At 37.4% G+C, this 26,425-nt stretch overlaps 1 protein-coding gene across 3 annotated transcripts in view; it reads left to right on the top strand.

Annotated features, from left to right (window-relative positions):
* The first annotated feature begins 23,259 nt into the window (after window positions 1-23,259).
* ZNF474 (zinc finger protein 474) overlaps window positions 23,260-26,425 on the top strand; it is a 23,752-nt gene continuing 20,586 nt past the window's right edge. The window contains exon 1 of one of the 3 annotated variants that reach the window (XM_011987785.1): window positions 23,260-23,430. The gene's annotated coding sequence lies outside the window, so the exon portion shown is untranslated. Of the gene's footprint in view, window positions 23,452-26,425 lie in introns of all 3 variants that reach the window. The other 2 variants (XM_011987786.1, XM_011987787.1) reach the window with 2 other exon arrangements.

Genomic DNA, 26,425 nt, shown 5'->3' with positions numbered 1-26,425 from the left:
CAACTTTCCGTACTAACCAGTATTTTCCATTCCAGCACACTGTTGCCCATGGCTTGCTGAATGTTCACTCTTGGCAGCCTTTATTCTGGCAAGCACCTACCAATTGAGATATATGTTGACCAATACCATAACCAGTTGTGTTTATTTCCAAATCAATTTATGCCAGTTGTACTTACAACATTAAATGTGTACACTAAACACATGTTATATAAAACAATAAACTATGAATGAAAACATTTTAAAAGTTGCTTCTATGAAAATTAAGTGGAAAACTTATTCAAAATCAGATAGAGATGAGTAATGAAAAATTACCAATGAATTACCTGTGGATAGTTAGTGTAAAAAATAGAGTGGAGAATCATCTTACTCTAGAATGATTTTACACCGAAATTGTTTCACAAGTATTTTCAAGAGCTCAATTCACTTTAAATAAGTGGATTAAATAAAAATTATAAATTATAAATAATACACAGTGAAGTAGTTTATTAAGAATAACAGCATGTGTTTAATCATTTGACCTATTGGCTTTAAATCAAAAGATTGGTAAGCAAAAGTGCATTCATTTGTATAATTTGTATAATGGTGAATAAATGCATATTTTAATTTAAAAGGGAAAGGTATGTATAACTTTCATAAGTAGGTGTTTTAACTGACTTTTTAATTAATGACCAACTATAATTCCTGATTGTGTCAAGATTTCTACTTTATGTGATTATTAGAATCAATTAGAAGTTAAAAATTAAGTATTATTTCTGTCATTTTTATGTGTTTTTTATAGAACTATATGTAAGACTAACAGAATAGAAGAAGAGACTTGTATAAACCTGCTTTGTGTCTCCTTTTCATATACACTATCTATGTTTGAGGAAGAGTCAAAACAAGTGTCTAATTCGCTTGTCCTCCCCTCTATAGGAGAAAGGGTGAGATGACCTGAATCAACAAAGCATCATTATATGTGTTTATTTATTCCAGGAGATTTGTATTCTGCACAAGGCAACAGGATCATTTTCCCAGAGAAAAGAGTAGCCATGGTGCTCTAGACTGGGACTCAGGGAGATCAGAGGCATTTGCATGAGGCTGAGGGACCAGGCTCTCCCTGGAGAATTCTGCCTGGGATCACTACTAACACATAGGAACGTGTGGTGCAGTGGTTGTTGGGGATTGGGGTCGGGGGAGCTGGTAAAAAGCACACAGTACAATTCAAATCTGCAACAAAATGTAGTTTCTTTATATCCGGAAACTGATCTCATCTTATCTTGGAAACCCCATTCCTGCTGATGATAGCAGAAAAAATAATTGTGCTTGACAATCAAAGGTATATTATTTTCTTAGTTTTAATTTCTTATCAGGATTAGTTCTCAGTTTCAAAATTTCTACTCCCTTTCTTTCTGTCCAAACTGACCTCTGGATATAAGTGGAAGCAAATGCATTTTTATAGCATTTGGGGAGGGTAATCTCTTCCTCATGCCACCCTCTGGTCTTCAGCATTTTCTGAGATGCCGTATTTTGTCCTTACTGGGAGGGATAGGCAGACGCCTGCTAGTGGTGGCTGTCCTTGTCTGGACTGATGCTATGCACTTGTACTGAAATTCACACATAACTGGCCATGGACTTCATCATTGCCTTTTTGTGCATTAACCCCTGTACCACAGACTTCCTTGGGCGGCAGGTCCGGTACCTCAGTGCCCCACAGGGAAGCCCGGAGCATTTGCCTGCTTCCTCCACATTTTGCTGCAGCATGCAGGATTCTGTGAGATAGTTCAAGGCCTTTCTCTCAGCGATTGCTATTCTCTTCAGACACCAAGACCAAACAGAACATAGGTCTTTGCTAAGGAATGTAGTCTCACAGACTGGTTCTATGGACACAGTCAATTAGCCCCAATGCCCTTGAATTGTTCCTGTTTGGTATCTTTCTACCCATCATCACAGGGACTTTGGTACTAAGAGAGGAGCTAGGACACTTGTATATGACCTCTTGCCAAACCTTCACCCTCTCTTGGCTCTGCTTCACAGCAATTAGAAAAATCTTTTTTTATTTCTGTTAGATGAAGTCTTTCCCTACACCATATCTTCGTTCCTTTCTTTACTGTGGCTTATAATACTTAGGTTCACACTCCCATGTTTTGATCTTGATATATAAAGAAAAGTTTGGAATTTCTTTTTTTGAAAAGTTTTTGTTTCAACAGGGTCTGAATTTTAATGCTGTTGTTTCACAAAATATTTTAAAAATCTGATGTTAGACTCAAATCTGAAGAGTGGCATTTTTGATCCAGGGAATATCTATACATTATTTTCCTGGAATAATAAAACTCTGAGTCTGGCCTTAATTGTTGAAGAGCAGTAAGGGAAAACGGAAAACTGTATTACTGTAAGGGAGAATATATCAAATATTAAAATTCCCATTAAATAAATTCTTCCCTGGTGAGATACAACCCACTGCCTTCTTCCAGCCCTGTTGTTTCTATCTGGCTACACAACTGCCCAAAGTCATGCTTTGTTCTAGTCCAAGGTACAGCAATAAAAAATCCCTAGGAAACTGGGTTCCTGAGTGAGCTAAAAGGGAACTGAAACAGTGAGTGATAAAAACACCAGAAGGTAGAGTCTATCCAGTGTGAGATATGACTGATGGATTCTGAAAGCATTACCTCTTACATAAGCTTTCTTATTCTAGGACTGGGAAAACAGGGCAGTGTGGCCCTTTATACTCAGTCCATCCCCTTCCTGATCCTACACATCTCTCTCAAGTGTCAAACACAAAGTAGCTTAAGAACCTCTTCTTTGTCTCTTTTGCTCATTAAATTACAGACCTAAAGAAAACAGTGCCACAGATGGGTGTTTTCTCATATAATATGACAACAATTTCACTAGGTCTTTTCCAAAGAGCAATTGACAGACACACTGGTGATCCAGCATTCCCTCAGCTATAAATACCATGAAGTCAACAAGATGATGAGACGCCTCCACTTGGATATTGATTGCGTTATGGTTTTGAATCCTACCAGGCCCCTATGGCCAGTGACACTGTGATTATTACTGGTAAAGATGTAGTTTTAAAACACAGTGAGTTGAGAATATCATTCTATAAATTGGCATTTGAACATATAAGCTGAATATAAAGAACCACAAAACTTTACTATACATCTAGTAGAATAACTAGAATTACAGGTATAATCACATCAATGTTGGCAAGGAAGTAGAGGAAATTTAGCTCTCATATATTGCTGTTGGCAATGTAAAATGGAAACCACTTTGGAAAGCAATTTGGTAGTTTCTTAAAAAGATTAACATACACCTATCATATGATTCTGCCTTTCCACTCCTAGGTATTTACCCAAGAGAAATAAAAGCATATGCCCATACAAAGACTTACATACAAATGTTAGCAGTTTTATTGATAATAGCCAATAACTGGAAGCAACCCCCAAAATCTATCGACAGGTGAATGGATTAACAAATTTTGATATAGCCACACAATGGCATACTACTCAGCAATAAAAAGTACTGAACACAACATGGATGAATCATAAAATCGTTATGCTGAGTGAAAGGGGCCAAACAAAAAAGGTTACATAATATATTATTCCAATTATAAAAAATTCTAGAAAATACAGACTAATCTATAGTGTCAGAAGGTTATCCGTGTCCCTCTGGGGATGGTGAGGTCAGGTTGGGAGACAGGCGAGAGAGATAAATAGGCATGGCGAAACTTTCAGAGGTGATCAGTGTGTTCACTATCATGATTATGGTAATGGTTTCATGTGTACATACATTTGATACACCATTATGATAACAAAGTCTGCCTCCGGTTTAATAAAAACACACATGCTTGTCATTCTCAAAAATGAAAGTACAGAAAAATCCCCGCTTGCTATACATGTATTAAAGGCAGTTTATGTATGCATTTCCACTTTGTTTTTTGAAAAGGTTGAGAACAGCTAATTTGTTCTCAAAATTTTCTGTCTTTTGCACAGGCCAAATAATTCTAATTCTCTAGGATTTTTTTTTTTTTTAGAGTATTCAAGAATAATAGGTTGCGTTCACTTCTCACAGGTCTTTGAAGTAAAATGTCATTTGAAAAAAGAGCTTGTTTGCTAACTTTGTATTCTAAAGCCACTGACTTGCTAAACGTTGAACATGTTTTAGCTGATGCATTCAATATGTGAGCATACAATGTGGCACTTATAGGCAAAATCTAGATACTCTGTGTCTATGACCAGAACATCATCACTATTATAAAATAACCAGCCTCCATACAGTGGGTGTTAGGAAGCAGAGAAGAGCATTTGATTTTTATCTGGATGATTCTAGGGACAGGCAGTATACATTTGAGTAGTTAATTGATTCAGCGGATTTCCTTCTGCTAGCACATTGAATAATGACTCTGGATCTCCCGAGCCTTAGAGTATCTGTTCTGCCTTTTCTCTTCACACACTCACCAATCCCCAGCTTTAATAAAAGAGAATTTCTCTCCCTCTGACACTACTAGAATGCTAGATAAATGGCATTTTGCTACCCAAAACAATTTTATAAGGGGTTAGGAGTTTATGCTTATTTCTAAATTCCAGTGTTAAAAATCTATTTTCAAATTCACAAAAATAGATTAAGGCCTATTAGACATAAGCTGTCACATTTAATACTATTACAAATCAGATAATTTTTTTAAAAAAATGTCTACCATCAAAGAGTAGGAAATTTAGTTAAGGGTGAAAAAGAACAAAATTTCAACATGTTGTGTTGAAAAGATCAAATTGTTTTTTATTAGTGTTTTGTGAATCAGGCAGCATTCCATCTACAAAACAGAAAGGCACTCGAATGAGCTGAGCAGAGGGAGTAGGCTTTATAGGCAGAAAGGCTGAAGAACATAAAACAAGAAACAAAATGTGGATTCATTGTATAAAAGTTACTTTCCTTATAGGGTTAAGGAAGAGAGAGTTTCCTTATCATGCCAGCTTAGGATGACTGGACCTGTTTGGATTGGTTGCTGAAAATCTGGTTTGTTTTTGTTGTTGTTCAAACTGGCTTTTTAAAAGCCATGATCAGTTTGATTATGTGGCACCTAGCACGCATGACTCCATTCCGGGTTGGGCTGGTCTCTTGGGGCCTTGTGTACAAGCTGAGTTCAATACAATGCCATCCCATAAATTTAATTTAACAGGGGTAAATTGCAAACATTTTAAATGAGAAAAATAAAAAATGTTCGTTACAAGTGGAAGAAGTACCTCTCACAAGGCAGTACATGATTAAGTATCCAATGAACATCCCAGAAAATGGCCGCTGTGGGAGACAGAGGTTCATTATAACTGGGACTAGTGGGGGAAAGCTTTTCTTCGGAGTCAGACTGAAGCTTGGTCTTAGAGGGTTGTGTAACATGCACCAAATGTTTGGCTAGACCAAGGAAACACACAATTGCTTTTAATAAATCGCTGGGCTGCCGTTCTCTGTTGGGAGAGTCAATATGTTCAGGGAAGGTACTCTGCCAGTAAAGTCCATCCCCTGAGCTAATGATGCTGACTGCCCTGCCAGTGGGTCACCCTGCTCCCAGGCCAAACACACAGTGTGACTGGAAGTCTCAAAGGATCAGTCAGAAATAGCTCACTTGTCGGAACTGGGGTGTGTTTGTGGAATGGTTTGTTGAAGCACCTGTGCCCACCCGTGTCTGGACATAGTTATTAGTCTCTCGTTTTCCCAAGTGGTGAACTTGTTCACAGATGTTACTGGCGGGAAAGAAAATGTTCAGTGTTTATGCAGTGAGTCTGCTCTGAAGAAGCCATTATGCTTAACTAAGGAAATGCCATAGTTATTTTGGTATTCATTTAATTTTAGACGTCTTTATTATTTGCAGCGCTGACCAAAAGACTTAAAAAAATCCACAAATAAACAACAAATTCTTGTTTAATACGGTGGATGTTACTGGTTTCTGGAAAACAAAAGAACAGTCAGTTACTCTTGCACCCACCCAAGAAGCTAAACGTCTTCCTAGTATTGACCAAGAAATCTGGTGACATAAACCTTTACTTTATTCCGAGCTAGAACATCTACCTCACAAAATAGGTCTGCCAGAAGTTTCTCTCTATTCCTAACACATCTGAAAACAGCAGCAAAGAGCCGACAAAGATAAAAGAAGGGTGAGAGGAAGTTTCCATGATCGATCTCTCATTGTCAGTCAAGAAATTTCCACCTCATAAAAATTATCTCTAGGTCTTTTTAACTTAAGCCTTTTCTGAGCTGAATAAATAGAGGAGAATGCATTTGGGTTCTTTACTTCATGCTTCTTAATGCCTAAGAAAATATTTATTGCCTGTCAGGAAATAAAGACAAAGGAATAGTAATTTATAATTTTTTTCATATGTGTGTAACTTGTATCAGTTGGAGAATTGAAGTAATTCTACAATCAACTGAAGTCGCCTTAGATTAATTTAATACAAGTTGCTTTAGACAGCTCTCTGGGGATCCTTTCTTATGGCTATGTTGGGGTACTGAGGTGGGGCCGGTGTCTTATTTTTCTTACCTGGTCACCTCTGACCTTAAGTTGCTATTTCTATTGAATTTCTAATCGCTATGCTTCATTCCATCTGCTGAATATGATACTGACCCATACTGCCCCAGATACCATTGATCCATAGCTATGTGTGGAGGAGAGTTGTTTTTAGAGCCCCTAGCTAAACTGTGGTTCCAGTACCAGAGAGGCTAGCAATCCTGCCCTAACAGGAAATGAAAAGGAGCCTTTCATAGAACACTTCTTTCACCTACCAGATGGCTTAATGCCTAGCTGTCTGACCTGAGACCAGGATGTCCCTCACATGGGGAACTTGGTTATATTGCCAGATATCCTTGAGACTCTTGCCTGGCCTGTGTCCAGTTTATGCCTACTGACCATGGCCTTAGCACTGGGAGCCTGCTGTTGTGTTCATCCTGGCCTTCCTTGGAAAATCCAGTCTAGGATAGTCGCTGGTTCTTCAGATGGAAGGTGAAAATTCAATACACCAACACAAAAAGAAACAAAGTCAAAGCTTTTTACTTACAGACCTTGGGCAGGGAGGGTGCCATGAATCTGGAGGGCAGCTCTCCATCCCTCGATCATGTGAGGCAGGAAAGAAAGGTCAGGCAGACAGAAAGAGAGAGTGGCAGCTAGCAGAATATGGGTCACTTTAAGTTCATGGGCAAATACCTGAGTCGTTTATTTAAAGGAAGTGGCGGGAAAACAGGGGGCCCAGTCTGGTAGGCAGGAGAGATGCCTCTAAGTTCTTATCTCTGGCCACCAGCTTTAGCCATTGGGTGTGGTGTTCTATTTCTAATGCCCAGGCAGCAGCCCTTGCTGTGTTGTTCCATTCTAGGTTTCCTGAAGATTTGTAACAAAAGGTATCAGTGGGAGGAGGTGGAGCATTGAATATTAGGTATTCGTTTTTGAAAAAAACACTTCAGACGTTTCTGTAGTCAACAGTCCCTCTTTTCTAACAAGATTCTAGCTTCTCACCACACTGCAATTTTCACCTCTCTGTTCAGATCCCCTTGCCACTTTGTGAAAGTTTTACTCACCTCTAAGTCCAAGATTCCCGTGGAGTAGTTTCTCTGTCTCTCAAACTTTACCCAGACCAGTCCTATACAACAGAACTTTCTATGATGATGGAAATGTTCTGTAATCTGCACTACACAATATGGTAGCCACTAATCATATATGGCTATTAAGCACTTAATGAATTAAATGTGATATTAGATTTTAATTAATTTAACATGTACATTTCAATAGCTCTATGTGGCCAGTGCTTGTTACATTGGATAGAACAGCTCCCTACCATCCAATGTTGACCAAGAGAGGCAACTTCTTCCGAACTAGACAGACCTATTCACATGTGTTTCTCAATAGAGGTAATTCTTTCCCTGACAGAAACAGGTTTTTTCCCCCCTGCTTGCTAAATATCTAATATGGTCTGTGTTCATATGCATAAAATGGCTAATAAAATATTGAAACGACCCTCAGTTTAGACTTCAGTATTCTATTCCCCTCAACCTTGTTTTCTCAGATACATCCTTTTAAACATATGCTATACATTCATTTAATGCCAGTGTACCAATAAAAATTAGTACATCTTGATTCTGTATCGAAGTACATGACAATTAACTTCTTAATGTAGCCAGAAACTTTAGTATATCTAAGTCATGATTTTAAAATATATCATTTCTGTCTCTAGATTTTAGGATACACTTCAGCTATATAATTTTGCTTTGGTAAGTTGCATCCAAGGAAGTTTGGCATTCTATACTATGGGATCGTATGCTCAATTTTCAGCTTAATATCCTTTCCTCTCAAAGGGTAGAATATGCCTCTGCTATTGTGGTGTCATGCAACTAATTGTTATTGCTTTTGGTATAAAGAACAAGCTTTGGAGTTCTTTCAGAGGAAGTTTTACTTATCCCAAGAGTACACATTTTGTTTTACAATACATATTTGCCTTCTACATCCCTTTCTTTAAAATGTTTATTACAAAAGCTAATATTAAACAGATGGGCTTTATTTTTGTGATTGAGTATGCATTTAACAGAGGCTGTGAACACGTCCCTTCATGAAAAGATTGTTTTGCTTTTGAGCCAAAGCTTGATATATTTCCTTTCTGAAACACTCCTTTGTTTAGCTATTTGCTTGTTCTACCTTTAAATTTATTCTGCATTTCGCATCAAATGATTTAGGTGTTTCACATAGAAAGTGAGCATTTCTATTTACAAAGACCAGAGAAGAATTGTACACACTGATGCATTTCCCACTGCACCAGCATCACTACCTTCCAGGTGTGCCTTCCTTGCCACATATGAAACAGTTCTGCTGTCCACATTTTGTTGGGCAAAAAGAGTTCTGCAAAAGAAACAATTTTTATTGAATTAGCAATTTATTTCCTATTAACTAATCACATGAAGTAAAATCTCTTTTTTGATCCAGTCTATATTGGTTTTCATTCTTTGTATCTTATCTCTTAAACTTTGGATCACAAAGGTTAGACCAACTCTTATTTTGTCACCCATAATGCAGATTCTATTGCATTTAAAGTTACAAATATCATTATTACATACTTTATATAAAAGTAACATAATCACATGAATAGAAATATAAACCAAAAAACCCACAATTCTCTAGTTAAATGCAATCATTATTTCTTTTCATACAAACGTTTTTGCATACTTACAATAATGATGTCCACATGATTTAGTATCTTACTTTGTAATTGACTAACATTTTATTATAAGGAGTTTCCATGTTGTGACATAGTCTCCTCAACCCTCCTTTTTTATATCCGTCATTTCAATGGCTACATATTATTCCATTCAGGCATAATTCTATAATTAATTTAAACATTCCCCTATTTAGAATACACTGATATTTGATAAGATAAAGAAGACTGCTAGGCACATCTTTGTGCTTATAGTTTTTTACATATTTTGTTTCACCTAATAGTGAGATTGTCTACATATTTCTAGGTAATGTATTAATCTGCCTAGATCTATATATAACAGAGTAGATCTCTCTGTATCTCTTATTGCTTTCCTACAACAGTTAAATTTTGAAACCCTAACATCGGGCAAGGGTAAAACCAGTAAGTACATTATAAAGAGACAATCTTCTACAATGCTAAATATATTAACTAATTTATTCAAAATATGCTTTTGAGTAGTACTACGGATACTATTCCTGATGTACTAAGAAGGCAAGAGTGACCAAGTACCTTGGTATACTGGGCTGCTCTAGCAAAATACCACAGACTGGATGGTCCAAGATTAGGGTGCCAGCATGTTTAGGTTGTGGTGAGGGCCCTCTTCTGGGTTGCAGGCTGTTTTCTTATTGTGTCCTCACAGAGTGGAAGGAGCAAACAAGCTTTTTAAAGCCTATTTTATAATATAAGGGCAATAGTTACATTCACGAGAGCTCTGCCCTCATGACATAATCACCTCCCCAAAGGTCCCAAACCTCCTAAAATACTGTGGGGCTTAAGATTTCAATATATAAATTTGTAGGTCAACGTGGAGGTGGGACACACAAACATTCAGACCGTAGCACCAAGGGAGCCACTGTCTCTGCCTTGTTGGGGTTTTCCTTATTATGGGTAGTACAGACTAGCCTACTGAGTGACCAGTACTTTGAGGAAGTAGAGGTCCTATGGAAACACATAGAAGAAACTGAATCCCCTCCTCATAGAGCCTTGAATGACTTCTTAGAGGAAGTAGCATTGAAATAAAGCATAATCAATGAGGAATTAGTCAGCAAAACTGTAAAATGGGATAGAGAAAGGGGGATGAGTGCATTTCAGGAAACCTAATGGCACGTGAAAGCAAAGGGACATATATGTATTAGAGGAACTCAAAGAAGGCAGTATGCCAGGAGAAGAGACTGTGTATAGGACCATTGAATGTTTCTTTTGCATTTTGCCTAACATTCATCAGCAACCACATTTAATGCATAATCTTAGATTAATTGATTGAGTTTATCATCAAAACTGCCTTTTCAACAGAAGTCATCCCATTCCAATACAAGGCAATGTATTAGAGGTCAGTTAAACTGCATCTTCGCCAACATCAGATGGTATCATTCAGGTTACTTTAATAGCAGGATAATAAAAAAGATGTATCATTCATGTATCATTCATGTTTATAACAAGCATTTTAAGGCCTATGGAGTGATTTAAGGGAAACCCCCAGGGAAGATCTGTTCAAAGAGATCTTCCATAATTCTTTTCCTGAACACTGAGATTCCTATTCTTTCTCCTTTGGCTTAAGGTATTGAAGGCCCTTGTAAATTTACAAATTTATTAGTTGGAATAATTACATATTCAATTCCTTTTGACCATGAACACTTTGTAATACGTTTTTTTTTTTTTTTCATATTGATTAGCAAAGACCTTTGTCTTTAAAGAATAGATCACAGTGGAGTTAAATTTTGATGATAAATTTTGAGATGGAATTGAGTCCGAATAAGAATTTCTCCTTGGAAAGTGAAAACTTAGGTGTTGGTATTGGACTTACAGAAGACTTGGAAAGCAAGATAGAGAGTAGAAAGGGGCTATTACCTTCAAAATGTTATAAACTGTCTCTAAATCATACCCTATTCACATTTTTTCCTAGTTCCAGCACTGTCCAAAGTAGTAATTCTAGAGGAATATGAAAAATAGCTTTGAAAGATACCTTTTTTTGAACATCAAAGGTGATAACTTTTAGCTGCATGACCAATTTCTCAATGTAATATAGACCAACAGAATCATGGTTTCCTTTCTGCTCTGGCTATTAGACCACACATTAGTAGGTATGGCAGCAAAATTAGGGGGAGTCATTTAATTTTGATTTTGTTCTAGCAATCATGATTACTAGCATTTCTAGTCTTACATGGCATTTGCAATTCACTGTTTAAACACTGTGGCAGTTATTTGGCTCTTTAAAAATATTCTCATTCTCCTCCTTCTGGGTATGTGGTTATTGTGATTCCCTAACTTTCATAACGTTGTAACTTGCTTTGGCTAATGGGAAGAAAAGGAAAGTGAGGTGTATCTCTTCCATGTGGAAACATTAGCCAGTGGAAGATGAAATCCAATGGACTTGCATTGAACCATATCCATTCAATAGCCAATGGAGAATGTGGAAATGTAAGGAGCTGACCATGAAGTTCCATATCTGTCTTTGGATGTCAGATGAGGCAGACATAATTTTGTATCTAATTTAAGCTACTATTGTTTGTTTTTCACAGCAGGTAAGATTGTAACTTAACTAATACTAGGAGAAAATTAAGATGTGAGAGAGAAAGCTATCAAAGAGTTGGACAGAATTGGAACTATCAGAACTTTGGGGGTAAAATATTCTTAAAGATAGCGCAAACAAATTCAAAATGCATTGTTAACAAAGTTATATTCACCCTGTATTTGTTTAATATTAGGAGAAGCAAGTGTCATGCTTTTCCAAAATAGTACACATTAGTTAATTTACTATAATTCTGCAACCCATACCTTCAGTATTAGATACCAAAAAATGCCTTTGGATGCCAATGAGTTTCAGCAGCAAACTTCACTTTATGAGCGCACTCATAGGAAACCACTTGTTCTGTCATTCCTCAGAATAGTTTAATTAGAGAATAAGAAAACACAAGAAACACTTCCAAATCTTATGCCTCTCTCCATTCACTTTTTCCCCATTTTTGTGCCACAGGTTAATTGCCACAATCCTAAGAATATTTTTTTTTTTCATCTAGCAGCACATGAGTGAATGTTCTCTGCTCCCAGAAGACTTGGCAGCCAAAGAATTACCATTCCTCAGGCCCAGTTACTCTCTGTAGGCTACTGACTATAAGAAATGGGATTTGCCTTAGGACTAATAGGTTATAAACTTGGCTCTGGATGTACCAGGTTAGTTTGTGTAATATATAAGAACTGTTAGGTTACATATAGTAGAAAATGTTACAAGTAGCGACTTAAGTCATAATGATACTTCTTATTCCATTTTTAAAAAGTCTAGAAGTAGAAGGTGCCAAGATTAGCTGACTTCAGTGGCATAGTGACATCATCAAAGTCCTAGACATGTTCTATTCTTCTATTCTGCTATTCTCAGCATGCTAGCTTCCATTACTCTTAGATATAAGATGGGTCACCCCACTCCACATTTATGTCCTTCTTCGATTCTATTAGAAAGTAGGAAGCCAGAAGGGAGAACAAGAGGAATTTTTCTCCCTGCTGCCCAAATCAAGAAGGAAAATCCTTGCTAGAAGCCCATTAAGACTTTGTTACTCAAATTGTGGTCCTCAGATCACAGCATCACCCACCACTAGTGAACTTATTAAAATGCAATATCCCTGGCCCTGCCTGATTCCGATTCAGCATTTTGGCATTATCTCCGGGTGATGCCTATACACAGCTGATTTTGAAAAGCACTACTCTAATGATGTTTTCGTATGTCTTTTTAGCCAGAAATTGGTGACAAGGCTATCCCCAGATGGAAGGGAAGATGGGAAAGTAATCTTTTTTCAGCCTCTTTACTGGAAAGAGAAAAGGGCCAGTGAGGTAGGAAATACATGTTGGGTAGACAATTCCCAGAGTCTGCCATGGTATTTTTCCAGGGACAGGGTGGTACAGAATGCCATGCTCCCTACAGTTCACTGTGACTCTCTGAGTTCATATAGCCTATGAAAGCTGTCCAGAGAATGCAGCACTGGCCTCACCAGTAGTATTTTTAATGGCAGGTTGAGACTTTAACCATATGATTTTGGAAAGGTTTCTTGTTTTTATAATCCTGAAGCTTAAGAGAACCATCTGACTCAGGGGAATTCAAAGGAAAAATATTAAAGCTGGTATAATTGAAGGGAAGGTGAAGACTGTAAAATAACAGGTTACCTTTGAGTTTTGGTTTGCGTGAAACATAAAATCTACTCTCATGTACACTTTTTTCTCTGCTATACATTAGTTTTCTGGCCTTATTGAAAAAAGTGTGCTAAGAGGATTGTTTATGAATATTAAATAACTGGCTTACAGAATTCTAGTTTAATTTATTAAATGAGAATTGCGTTGTTTCTAAATTAAGCCATTAATAAACTTAGTCTTCTTAAGTGTTTCATAAAGTAAAACTGTAATAAGCTTTCCAATAATACAAAGTAATAAAACATGAGAGTAAAATGGCAGATAGAAAAAATAATAAAATAAAGGAAAAATGTGAGACACATCTTAATCTTGGGGCAAGAACCTTGTAAACTCTAAGTCAATCTCAGTTTGACTTCCTGGTGATTACATCATGATTTACATGTGGTCGCATAAATACATCGAACACTCATTTAGAAGTCTCCTAAATGAGTGATTTTTCCTGCTGGTTATTAAAAGGCATGTTGAGAATTAATCTTGGGCCACATTTCCACCTTCTCCTAACCAAATCCTCATTTTGTTTCATTCATGGAGAATATATATTCCCAATGAACATGTATCATTGTTGCCTTAACAGTTTGATATGATAGAATAAATTGGATCTAATCCCAGAGAAACAGACATGTTTGCAGAGAAAAAGCAGAGGAGGCGTCCATATAGAAATGGTTGTTTGACTTCAGAAATACTGCACATACTCAATAGTGTGTCCTTAAATTGAGAGCAAAGATGTATCAATGGTCATATGCAGGAGAGCAAAGAACTGGGAACAGGTCACTCCTCACATCACTTGGCGTGTTTTAGGTGTATATACTTCTCATCAAATTGGCTGGGAGGCTCCCACAGAGATCTGCTGGCAAACTGGCGCCCACTAAAACAACTGTGACTTTCCATAAAAATCCATGCCATGGGTGCCAAAGCAAACTTGTAAAAATTGTCCACTTTCAGGCAACCTGGATAAAAACCTTAGGAGGGCTGGAGTCATTATCAAAAGCGCTCTGTAAGAGCCGAGAGAAATGTATTCCTGGTTTATTCAAATGCAGGTTCTTGTAAATGGAACAGCCACGTGAGCCAAATTTGCATTTCATACCAGGAGCTTGGATTAAGCTCAGCCTAATCTGGCCAGTTAAAACAATGAGACCCTTTTGACTCTTTTACCTGAGATGCTAAAGGAAAATTTCAGAAATGTGATGATTCTGGACCTTAAATTTAAAGATTTAGGTATTAATTGGCAATTTTGGAGAAATGCTATTTTTAACTTTTCAGATAGATTGCATCCAATGAACTAAATGAGAAATAATATTCTCAACAAAGCAATAAAAACAAGTTTAATTATGAAACTCAAAAATCTAAGCTTTTTTTTTTTTTCCTTTTTGATATCTGAATTTCATATTCTCATCAAATGTGAGTTACATCCAGTCAGTTTAGTGGTAAATCAGAATGTCGCCACTTGACCTTGGCAAAGTTACCTGGTAATGAGGATGAAAGGTACATGGAACAATTTGTGTCTATCTGAGTCACTGAGTTTTCCTTCAACAGCACAAATGTGTCATCTGTTTTGTCATGGCTTGTGTTGAGCAATAGAAGCTGTGGTGGCCACAAAGAGGAATGGGAAGGGCACTGGTTTCAGGCCAGGAGGCAATATTCACACATAGATGTACATCTGTAAATGCATAGACTTTCTGGGAGGATACACAAGAAATTGGTAGTGGAAGCTGCTGCTACAGTAGGGTCCTGGAGTGGGAACCTGGTGAGTCAGGGGTGGAAATAGAATTTTTTTTTTATTTTTCAGTTTTGTAATGTGTGTATATATATATGTGTGTGTGTGTGTGTGTGCACATACTGTCCATCCAAGAAAATTAACAATAAATAACAAAAGACAGAGTGAGAAAGGCCATATTTTCATTGGCTCTACTTTAAACTGGGTGGATAATTTTTTCCCCTCTGGACTTCAGATGCCTCTTTTCCAAAATAAGATGGAATAGAGTTTCGTCTGCAAAAATAGCTAATATTTCCCAAAGCATTGACTTTACAATAGTATAAATAAAATTTTCCATTCCGAGTCTGATGTTGGAGAGATAATATATTGTTAATAATAACAATGTGAAACATAAGCACTATCTTACTAGCCAAAAAGTTGAAAATTCGTGGTTGTTTATTGAAGAGCTGCTCTGAGAAGGAGCTTTAGAGGAGAACAAAGGGAAAGGAGAAGTGACTTGTGGTGGAAACTGGGGAGGACAGGAGAGCTGGGTGATTCCAGGTCCAGAGGATATAACAAATAGGGCATAAGCAAGAGAGAATCTGGTAAAGACCAGGTTCACCTGACTGGGATCATCACTTTCGTAAAAGCCTTTACCAGTCATTTGCTTTATCTAGGAGCCAGCTGACCTCATCTTATTTTCCTATAACTTGGCTCTGACCTCACACCTCAGAGTCTGTACTTGCCCACATATCAGACAACCCCTAGCTTCATTCTGTCCCACTCTAATTCCATTACAAACTTCACAGGGAACACTTCGTCTCAGTTCTCTGTCTTTGCATTTTCTCGAGCTAATTTTTGCATTGCAGAAGTGATTTAGCCCTTAGTCACATACAACTGAATGTCTGCAGTTCAGCTGCTTGGGGCAGGTGATACGGAAAAAAGCGTGGGCCGTGAAGTGAGTCAGGCAGGGCCAGCGTGCACATTTCCAAGGTGTCCTCACATATTGGCTGTAGAAATATGAACAAGCTATAGAGACTCTCTGTGCCTGCTGCTTCGTTTGCAATGGAATTCCTTGGTTATGAACCATGAATCTGGAAAAAGCCGGTTGACTCTGCCTGTTCTAGAAAGGAAACATTGCCACTCAGAGTCCATTTTATACCTGAGAGTTCAGCGCACAAGCCTCAACCTTAGCATTTACTGATGTTTTGGACCAGATAATTTTTTTTGGTGTGGAGGAGTTAGTTGTGCTTTTTAGGATGTTTGGCAGCATCTTATCCTCTATCCACTAGCAGCGCTCCCCTTCACCCTATATGTGACAACCAAAAATGTCTGTAGACATTGCAAAATGTTCCTGGGGTGGAGGAATTATCACCATTTAAGAATCACTGATCCAGAGGATGTTTTCCTATTAAGTTTCATTTTGGTTCATATGAAGTCAGCCTAGGGATTGTCTGTACAGTATTCTCTTTTTCCAGCATCCTCATTCCTTACCATGGGCCCTGAACTCAGCCTCATTAGGTAGTTAACAAGGACTAGAGGGGCATGGTACAGGTCTTTACCTGAGTCGGCTTAGGGCTTTCAGGGTTCAAGGAAAGCCTCTAAAAGGTAAATAGACTTAGTCTTGCTGATATTGATCATCTCTTGGTAAAACTTCATGTGTTATTACTCTGACCAAGTTTCTATTTTAGCAAAGATCTGCAGGAAATTAGGAAAGGAAGAGAGACAGAACACTCCACCTATTATAGCAAAGGGTGATCCCAATAGCAAATTGCCTGGTACAAGACTTGGCATGCAGCAAGAATAATCTCCACATCTCAGAATACAGTGCTCCCTACTAACCAGCTGTCATCTCTCTCTCCACTCACTCACAGTGGTGACAGACAGCGTCCACACCAAGCACTGTGGCTGTGACTTAGGTCTTGAACTCTTTACTTCTTGGATGGATTATATTCATACTAATCAGGTCTTGAAGTCAGTCTAAAAACTTGCTACATTTTTTTGCCTGTAAAATCAATGAGGTGTTTAAAGGAGAAGAGAATTTCTAATGGGTGGGAGGGCAACGGTTAAATGTATCAAAGTCATGGTGGGTGAGAGAAACCAGGAAAAGGTCTTGGCTGAGCCGACTGGGAGCACACCAGTGATGTTCTCAGAAGATGCTTCAGTGAGAGAAGCAATAGAAACCAAATGATGGGGTAGAGAGGTGATTAAATGTGTGTGTCTCTCTGTGTGTGTGTGTGTGTGTGTGTGTGTGTAAAATAGAGCCAGGGGCTTGGATCTCTTCTACTCAAGAAGTAGGTAGGAACACACAGAAAATGCAGATTACTTTCTTTTAAGATAGAGGACAACTGAGTCTGTTTAAAGTCGAGGGTAAGAAGCCAACAGAATAGAAGAAACTAAAGGTGCTAGAGAGGAGAGGCTAACTAGGGGGGCAAATTACCAGAGAGAAAGATATCCCTTTCTCTGAGACTGGTGTAAAGAAGGACAATTAGAAGGAATTTCCTTATAACTTACTATCTTTAATTAAGGAGTTGAAAAGCACTTCATAAAACACACATGAAAACGTCAAATATTAGACTATTATCAGCCATGAACACTCTAATTTAAACCGGCTTTAGAAACCTTTGGGTGATAAACTACTGATTAAATATTTATTGTTCACATGCCATAAGGTCTTGGACTTCTGTCAAATCTCTAAAAAGATACAAAATTGTTTCAAAATGTTAACATTATAAGGTAAAAATCTTTAAATGTGAATCTGGTCTTAACATCTTGTAACTTTGGTTATCTTCAACCCACTTGTCACTATTATCTCTTTTAACAAAATAAGGTGTGTGCCCAGCATAGTAGGCAAATAATCACTGAGAATCTACTATAGAAAGCTGCTCTGGGTCCTGATTTAGGGGTGTTGGGAAAGTTAGGAAAAGAGGTGGAAGACCAGGGTAGAAAACTGAGCCAGTGCAGCCTGGAGAGCCAGGATTGTGATGAGTTGCCCAGACTCACAGCAAACATTTAAAATCTAGACTCTCATATCCCTGAAACAGGAGGCTTTACAACACAGTATATACAAAATATTTTATTATCTGTGGAACACTAGATACAACACTAAAGAAACATTCCCTGTCCATAGGAAGGGAGATCAAAATACAGAAATTTTTCTATCTGTCCTGGTAATGTTTTTCTTATGGCAAAGATAAAGCAAAGGCGTCTTCTGATAATATTTTTTTTCTTGGTGTCAGAATTTAAATCTGTGCCACATAAACAAATAGCTTAATATTCTCTACTTAAATGCTTCATCAATTTAAGAAGTCAGACCAAAAATATCTTTTTGCCTGAGAACAGTTGGCTGGACTTGATGCAATTTTGAAGTCCACTTCAGCTCCAAGAGTTCTATTTCTATGATAAAACCACTCAAATACATAGAAAATATCATAGATTTATTGCCCTTTTTCAAACAAGTCCATTTTTCTCTTGAACACACTTAAGGGAAAATTTGCTGCTCTCTTTTGTTTAGGCAATCTGTGGAGGATTACCATGGTTTCTGTAGCCTCCTGGCTACTTTTTCTGTACATCAGCTTGGCCATGAGATCATCTGAGGCCAACACTGTCAGCTCTCTGGATGTATGACCCTCAGCATGCATTCCCCATGGAAGCAGTGAAAACTGGTTTCAAGGGTGACATAATCTTAGATATTGCATTTGTTTGTAGCGGGCCAAAGAACCACAGTACATAAATAGATATAAGGTATATCTGTGATATATTACAATTTCACAGTGGATGAGGGAAGATTAGGAAAATAAACCTTAAAAGTCTTTGTGGCAGAGGGACACTAACACAAAAAGGCTGAGAAATACTATCTTAGGGCAAGGATTCCTTGAGGATTTAAGATCTGATGGACAGGACTCCTGTGCATCAAATACAATACACTTTTAAAGTTTTAAAGTATTTAAAGTGCACCTCTCCTCCTTTCCTTCGAATCTACCACAAGACACTTTTTGCACTATTTTAAATTTAGACATTTTAAAGTTCAGTCTAGTACAGTATATAAAACTCAATTTACACAAAGGCTGTTCTTGTGACAAAAGGCATATTTGAAAAATGACTCTCTCTTTTGAGGTCGGACTCATCATAAAAACATTGCCAGGACAGATAGAAGGATTTCTGTCTTTTGATCTCCCTTCCTAGGGGCAGGGAATGTTCCTTCAGTGTTTTATATAATGTTTCTCCAGTGTTTCTTCAAGTATCCTGTTTCAGGGACATGAGGGTCTAGGTTTTAAATGTTTACTAGTCTGGGCAACTCATAGAAGATATTATTTCTATGAGCTGGGCATGGGAATATGGCAGCAAGATCTAGCAGAAGGCAGCAAAGGGAAGCCATCTGGGCACCAGAAAGACACACATGTCCATCCCAGATTTGCTTTGGAATAGCCTTGCCAATGGGGCAAGTTGCTTAATGCTCTTGAGCCTCAGTTTTCTAATCTGTCAAGCAAGGATACTAATGCCTACCTTGTAGGATGGTTAAAGGATTTGAGATAACAGATGTCAGGTGGCTGGAACCTGCTACTTCTGAGTTAGGTGATAAGAATGAAGTAAACAATAATTGGGTAGACGAGAACAAGGCACTCAGTGGACCTGTTTTGCCAGAATTCACGAACATCCTGTTTGGATCCCTGCTGCTGCCATTGCAATTTTTTTTTTTCTCACAGCATGTAGTCTCTGCCAAGTTTAAATAAACTCCAAAGGATTATTGGTAGCTTGCAAAGTAAGATTTGGACTTTGCATCAATGAACAGTCTTGAGGATGGGCAGAGATACCAGCAAGGAGAAGCATTTCTCCTGCTCCATGAAAATGAGATTTATTCCTTTAATGAAAAAGTCAGGGGCTTGTGCAGGCACAACAGCTGTAGTTTTATGAAGGGAAAATAATCCAGAATTCCTTATGGTGGGGCTGCTGCCACAAGGGGTCAGATCTGGATTATTGCTGGAGATTGGCATCATCCCACAGTGACACAAGCATGATTGGATATCACATAACTTGAAATAACTGGCAATTGTTTTAGGTGAGAAAAGCTCAAGCAAGAGCAAACCAGACCAGCTCAAGTAAAGGCTTCAGTGTCTTTGATCTAAGGCTGACTTGAATGCCTGGAGCCAGAACAGAAGAAGGAACACGGTTATCTTTGAAGCTCACACTGGTTGCTCGTTGCCCACTCAACAGATGTAAGTAGTTTAGTTGTCACCATAAATCAAGGGCTCCCCCACAATGTTATAAATATGGATGGGTAAATATTTTGGATTCATCAATCTCCAAGTATTCTTCAGATGTTTTGGGTTCATGGAACCCAAACAGAATACATCGTGGAAAATACATACCCTCCTTGATTTTTTAGGACCGTGTGTGATTTATGGAAAATAGAATCCATATGTTTCTGCTTCATTTACACTTAAATCATCAAAAGGTTGTGTGTTGTAAGAGCTATTTGACGTCCAAGATGCCTCTGCGCATGCTTTAAAAAAAAATACGAGCAGCTTAAAAGTTTTGGTCTCTCGAAAAGACCAGAGAGACACAGAGACAGGGAGAAGGAGAGAGAGACAGAGCACCTAGGAATGCCTGTTTTGCCAAGATGAAATACATTTGAACACCAAGAAGTTCAATTCTGACTGAAACTACAAACCCGTGAATTAAAAATGAGTCCAGAATTTGAGAAACAAAGGCTCCACTCCAGCCAGTTTTAGAAGCAGCTTCGATGAATACAGAAAAGCAGCTGGCAACTCGGCCACCGCACCAGGGAAGAGCGGGTCGTGAGTGCACCATTAGCTACAGCTAACAAAGCCTGCAAGCTCTGTTATTCTTGGGCCTCCTAAGAGTTGCTCCAGCCAGGATAGAGACTCTGCCCTGCTTTAGCTCAGAAATATCCACTCTCGTGATGTTTTCCTGAGGTTGTCCTCTCATAGGCCAACACTTCCTGTCTCTTCTTCTGCCATCTGGCCCAAATAGCCAGCCACTGGACTGAATATTGGGTGTGCATTTGAAATAATGTTTATTTATTGGGCACTTTCTTTTGAGAAAGATCACATTTAGTTCACAATAGGGCCGATAAAACATGCAGTTTTTGTAAAGTGAAAAGTGTGTTAACTAGGGGCCTACAGGTCAGTAAAAGGCAACATGTAAAATGGTTTTCTTGCCCCTATCTCAACATTTACTCACTGATATTATGTCAGCTCTATGTCATTGTATGCATGTATTATTATTTGTATATGGTATCTTATGATTTCAGAAGCATCTAAATTAGAAATATTTTATATTATATCATAAATTAGATATCTAGAATAGTTAGAGCAGTACTGCAAGTTAGAATGTGAAATGTTACTGTCCCTTGGGATCTCTAGACTGTGTGGACTGAAGAGTCACTTCAGTAGAATTAAGAGTCCTGTGAATTACCTCCATATCCCAGTTACATTATCTGGGGACACGGGGCAAGGTTGGGGAGTATTAGAGGTCAAGTTTTTGTTCTTTTTTTTTTTTTTTCTTTGCTAACCAGTAAGGAACATTCAGTAAAATGTTCTTTAATCTCACCACTCACAGGTAACCACTGTTAACACTGGGGTGTATATTCTTTGAGTTAATTGTGTGTTTGTGTGCACATGAGCACACACAAATAATTTGATGAGATTATACAATTTATTCTGTTTTTTAGCTTCTCTTTTTCATTTAGCAATACATTGTAAACTTTTTCCCAGGTCAATAAACTATTGCCTCATAAGCTTTAATGTTTGCAGAGTATTTCATTGTGGAATTGTACTACAATTATCTTAATATCTCAGAATATTTTAAAATATGAATCTTGTAAACACTACTTCAGATGTATTTTTAAATACTGGCCTTAGTTTTTAAAATGTTTTCTATGTCTTAGGACATGTTAGAAAAATAGAAAGCATAGCTTCTGCATCTTGTAGTTGCTTGCATTTTAGATCAAAGCATAGGACACGCTTTGAGAGTCACGGAGACTATCCATCTTTAGAGGAGAACAAGATCTTCATCGTCTTTTTCTTTTTTCTTTCCTTCTTTTTTTTTTTTTTTTTTTTTTGATGGAGTTTCACTCTTGTCGCGCGGTCTGGAGTGCAATGCCGCAATCTTGGCTCACAGCAACCTCCACCTCTAGGATTCAAACGAATCTCCTGCCTCAGTCTCCCAAATAGCTGGGATTACAGGTGTGTGCCACCACGCCTGGCTAATTTTTGTATTATTAGTACAGACTGGGTTTCACCATGTTGACCAGGCTGGTATTGAACTCCTGACCTCAAGTAATCCACCCGCCTCAGCCTCCCAAAGTGTTGGGATTGCAGGTGTGAGCCACCGCGCCCAGCCCAAGCTCTTCTATATAGATGGTATTAGTATTAGTCAGGGTTCTCTAGAGGGACAGAACTAATAGAATAGATATATGTATGACAGGGAGTTTATTAAGATGTATTGACTCACACAATCACAAGGTGAAGTTTCACAATAGATCATCTGCAAGCTGAGAAGTAGAGAAACCTCAAAAGTAGGGATGCCAACAGTGCAACCTTCAGTCTGTGGCCAAAGTCCCGAGAGCCCCTGGCAAACCCCTGGTGTAAGTCCAAGAGTCCAAAAGCTGAAGACCTGGAGTCCAATGTTCCAGGGCAGGAAGCATCCAGCATAGGAGAAAGCTGAAGACCAGAAGACTCAGCAAGTCAAGTCCTTCCACCTTTTGCCTGCTTTATTCTGGCCGCACTGGCAGCTGATTAGATGGTGCCCACCCAGATTGAGGGTGGGTCTGCCTTTCCCAGTCCACTGACTCAGATGTTATTCTCCTTTGGCAGCACCCTCACAGACACACCCAGGAACAATACTTTGCATCTTTCAATCCAATCAAGTTGACACTCAGTATTAACCATCACAGTATTTTTAAAGTCCCTGGAAAAGATCAATAAGATAATCAGTAAATATTGTTTTCTTTTCTTCCTTAAAATAAAATGCTGTGTTTCTACAGCAAGAAGAGCCTGTGACTTAAACTTATCTGTCCCTGTTGGTTGCTGAGTCCGTCGGCAAAGTTCCTGGAGTCAATTTAAAAGAAAGCTGAAATCCATACCTACTTTGCTCTCTGTTTCCCATCAGTTACTAGAGAACTCAGTCCCGTCCCTTTTGTTGACAGGTTGCCAGGATACATCCAGGCCACAAAGGCTGCGGTTCCTGTTACTCAGCAGCCTCAAAAACTCACACCAACTCCTGCGAGGAATGTGAATCTTGGAGGTCCCAGCTATTCTGTTCCTGTTTCCATCAGCTCCTTCCCTGAAAACTCAGAGGTGCTCAGCATGCCACACTAAAAACCAAACTAAAAAGGTAAAGAACAAACGTCACAAGGTGAGGCTCTCGCGGAGAGCATTCTCTGTTGTCTGGTAGGTCTTAAATCTCAAACCTTTCAACTAATAACAACTGCTCCTCTTAGACATTCTTGGTCTCTTCCATTGGCTTCTCACCAGTATTCAGTAAATATTTCCTTGCTATAGAAAATAAATCCAAATGATAATAATAATAATTGGTTCTTAAGTGAAAAATCTCAAGTACTACTAAACAAAACAATAAATGTCATTTTACTTCTTTGGATGCTGGCAATGACGAATGAACTATGGATTAAATGTTCTAATACTAAAAGATAATAAAATTGTATTTAAAAGAATGATTTTTAAAATAACTTTCTTAAAAGAAAAGTAGATGAAGTAGGGTTTTAACATTAATTCAGAACTATATGCTTATTAGCCAGATTATCCGTGACAGAAAAGGGGTGTTAAAGGCTATAATTACTCAATTGTCATGGCTTTTTTTTTTTTTTTTAATTATTTGAGATAAAATCGACGTGGGGTAAATTGTAACCACTCTGGAGTTCTTAAATTCAAGTTTCTAAAAGCAATGTGTTTAACAGGTACATACAACCGTGTCATGGTCACCTCAGTCAGGGCAAGGGACATTTCTTTCACCCCAGAATGTTTCCTCACATCCTTTCCAGCCAGTCTTCCCTCCATAGGTGGCCACTGTTTTGATTTCTATCCCCAAAGAATACTTGGCCATTCATGAACTTTATGTGAATAGAATGATACCATATATATTATACTATTGGACTGATGTCTCTGGCTTGGCAGAATGTTTTTTCAAACATTTCAATGTGACTTTTTAAGTCAGTAGTACAATTCTTTTTAAAAGTAAGTATAATTGCATTATATGCGTATTCTACATTTGTTTATTATATTGATTTTTTTTTCTAGTTTGGGCCTCTTATAGCTAAAGCAGCTATAAACATTCTATTATAAAGCAGCTATTGCACAAAGTATATAAGCACAAAGTATATAAAGCAGCTATTGCACAAAGTATTTTCTCCTAATTTTATTTTTTATGTCTAATTTTTTTTCCTGCTTTATTGAGGTATGATTGACAAATAAAAATCACACATATTTGGGGTTTATCGTGAAATGTGTTGGTATCTGTAGACATTGTGAAATGATTACCACAATCAAGCTGATTAAAGTATTCATCATATCACATAGTTACCTTTCTTGGGTGTGGTGAGAATGCTTGGGATCTACTATCTTAACACATTTCAATTATTAATTATAATAATTCTTAATTATAGTCACAATGCTGTACATTAGGTTTCTAGCATTTACTCACCTATAGCTGAAGGTTTGTACCCTTTTCCTATTTTCCCTTCACCTCATCCTCCACTCATGGTAACCATTATTGCACTCAGCAGGTAGGTATATGAAGATGCTCACCATCACTAATCCACAGGGAAATGCAAATAAAAATCACAAGGAGATATTACCATATATTTGTGAGAATGACTGTTAAAAAGATAAAAGATAACAAGTGTTGGTGAGAATGTGGAGAAAAGGGAACCCTTATACACTGTCTGTGGGATTGTAATTTAATATAGCCATTATGGAAAACAATATGGAAGTTCCTCAAAAAGTTAAAAGGAGAACTACCATCTGATCTAGCAATCCCACTGCTGGGTATACATCCAAAGAAAATGAAATTAGTATATAAAAGAGATATCTACTCTCCCTTGTTAACTGCAGCATTATTTACAACGGTCAATATATAGGAACAAATTATCTATCAACAGATAAATGGATAAAGAAAATGTGGTATAAACATACAATAGAATATTATCGAACCATAAAAAAGAAGAAAATTCTGCTATTTTCAACAACATGGATGAATCTTGAGGACATTATACTAAGTGAAATAAGCCAGATATGAAAGACAAACACTGTGTGATCTCACTTATATGTGAGGGGAAAAGGAAGCCTGCACAAGTCTTAGTAGATATATGTCCTTATTTATTTTGGATTCGGACCCAGGAGTGAAACTAAGGAGTGATAGGGTAGATGTTTGCGATAAATATGGAATAACATCTCACAGTGGTCACAATTTGCATATTCCTGATGACTAATGGAGTACTTTTCATGAGTTTCTTGGAGATTTGTATCTTTTTAAAAATTATCTATTCATACCTTTTACCCATTTAACATTTTTTTCTTTTTAATGTCTTTTTCATTAATGTATAAATCACATACAATAAAATGCACCCATTTTAAGTACACAATCTGATGAGTTTTGACAAATGATTATATCCATGTCACCAACAAAGATATAAATAAAAGAAAGTGTCCATAACCTTTGTAGTCAATTTTCCATTCATGCACCTACCCACCAAACAATCACTGATATACTTTCTGTCACTACAGATTAGCTTTGCTTATTCTAGGGTTTCATATAAATGGAATAATTCAGTACCTATACTTCTTTTGTATTTGACTTTTTTAGCAGCATATTATTCAAAGGGATCCATGTAGTGTATATTAGTAGTTTGTTCATTTGTATTGTGAAACAACATTCTACTGTATGAATATGCTATAATTTTGTGTTCATTTATCTATTGATGTATGTTTATGTTATTCCCAGTTTTTCACTACTATGAGTAAAGCTACTGTAAACATTTGTAAATGACTTTTTGTGGACATATACTTTCATTTTTCTTAGGTAATTATTTAAAATGTCAATATCATTGGGTAGGCATAGGTTTAACTTTATCGAGTTAAATTTTTAGATAATCCAATTTTTAAATATATGTCTTGCAAGCATTTCTTCCCAATCTATGTCTTGCCTTTTAATTTCCTTAATATTTTTTAATGTGCAGAAGTTTATAATTAAGAGAAAGTATAATTTATCATATTTTTCTTTTATACTTAGTTCTTTTTGTGTTTTGTCTAACAAATCTTTGCAAATATTAGGATCATAGATACTATCTTCTTTTTTTTTTTTTTTTTTTTTTTTT

This window comes from Mandrillus leucophaeus, unplaced genomic scaffold (genome assembly GCF_000951045.1).
Source record: "Mandrillus leucophaeus isolate KB7577 unplaced genomic scaffold, Mleu.le_1.0 Scaffold316, whole genome shotgun sequence".
NCBI lineage: Eukaryota > Metazoa > Chordata > Mammalia > Primates > Cercopithecidae > Mandrillus > Mandrillus leucophaeus.
This window is presented reverse-complemented; position numbering and strand designations above follow the sequence as displayed.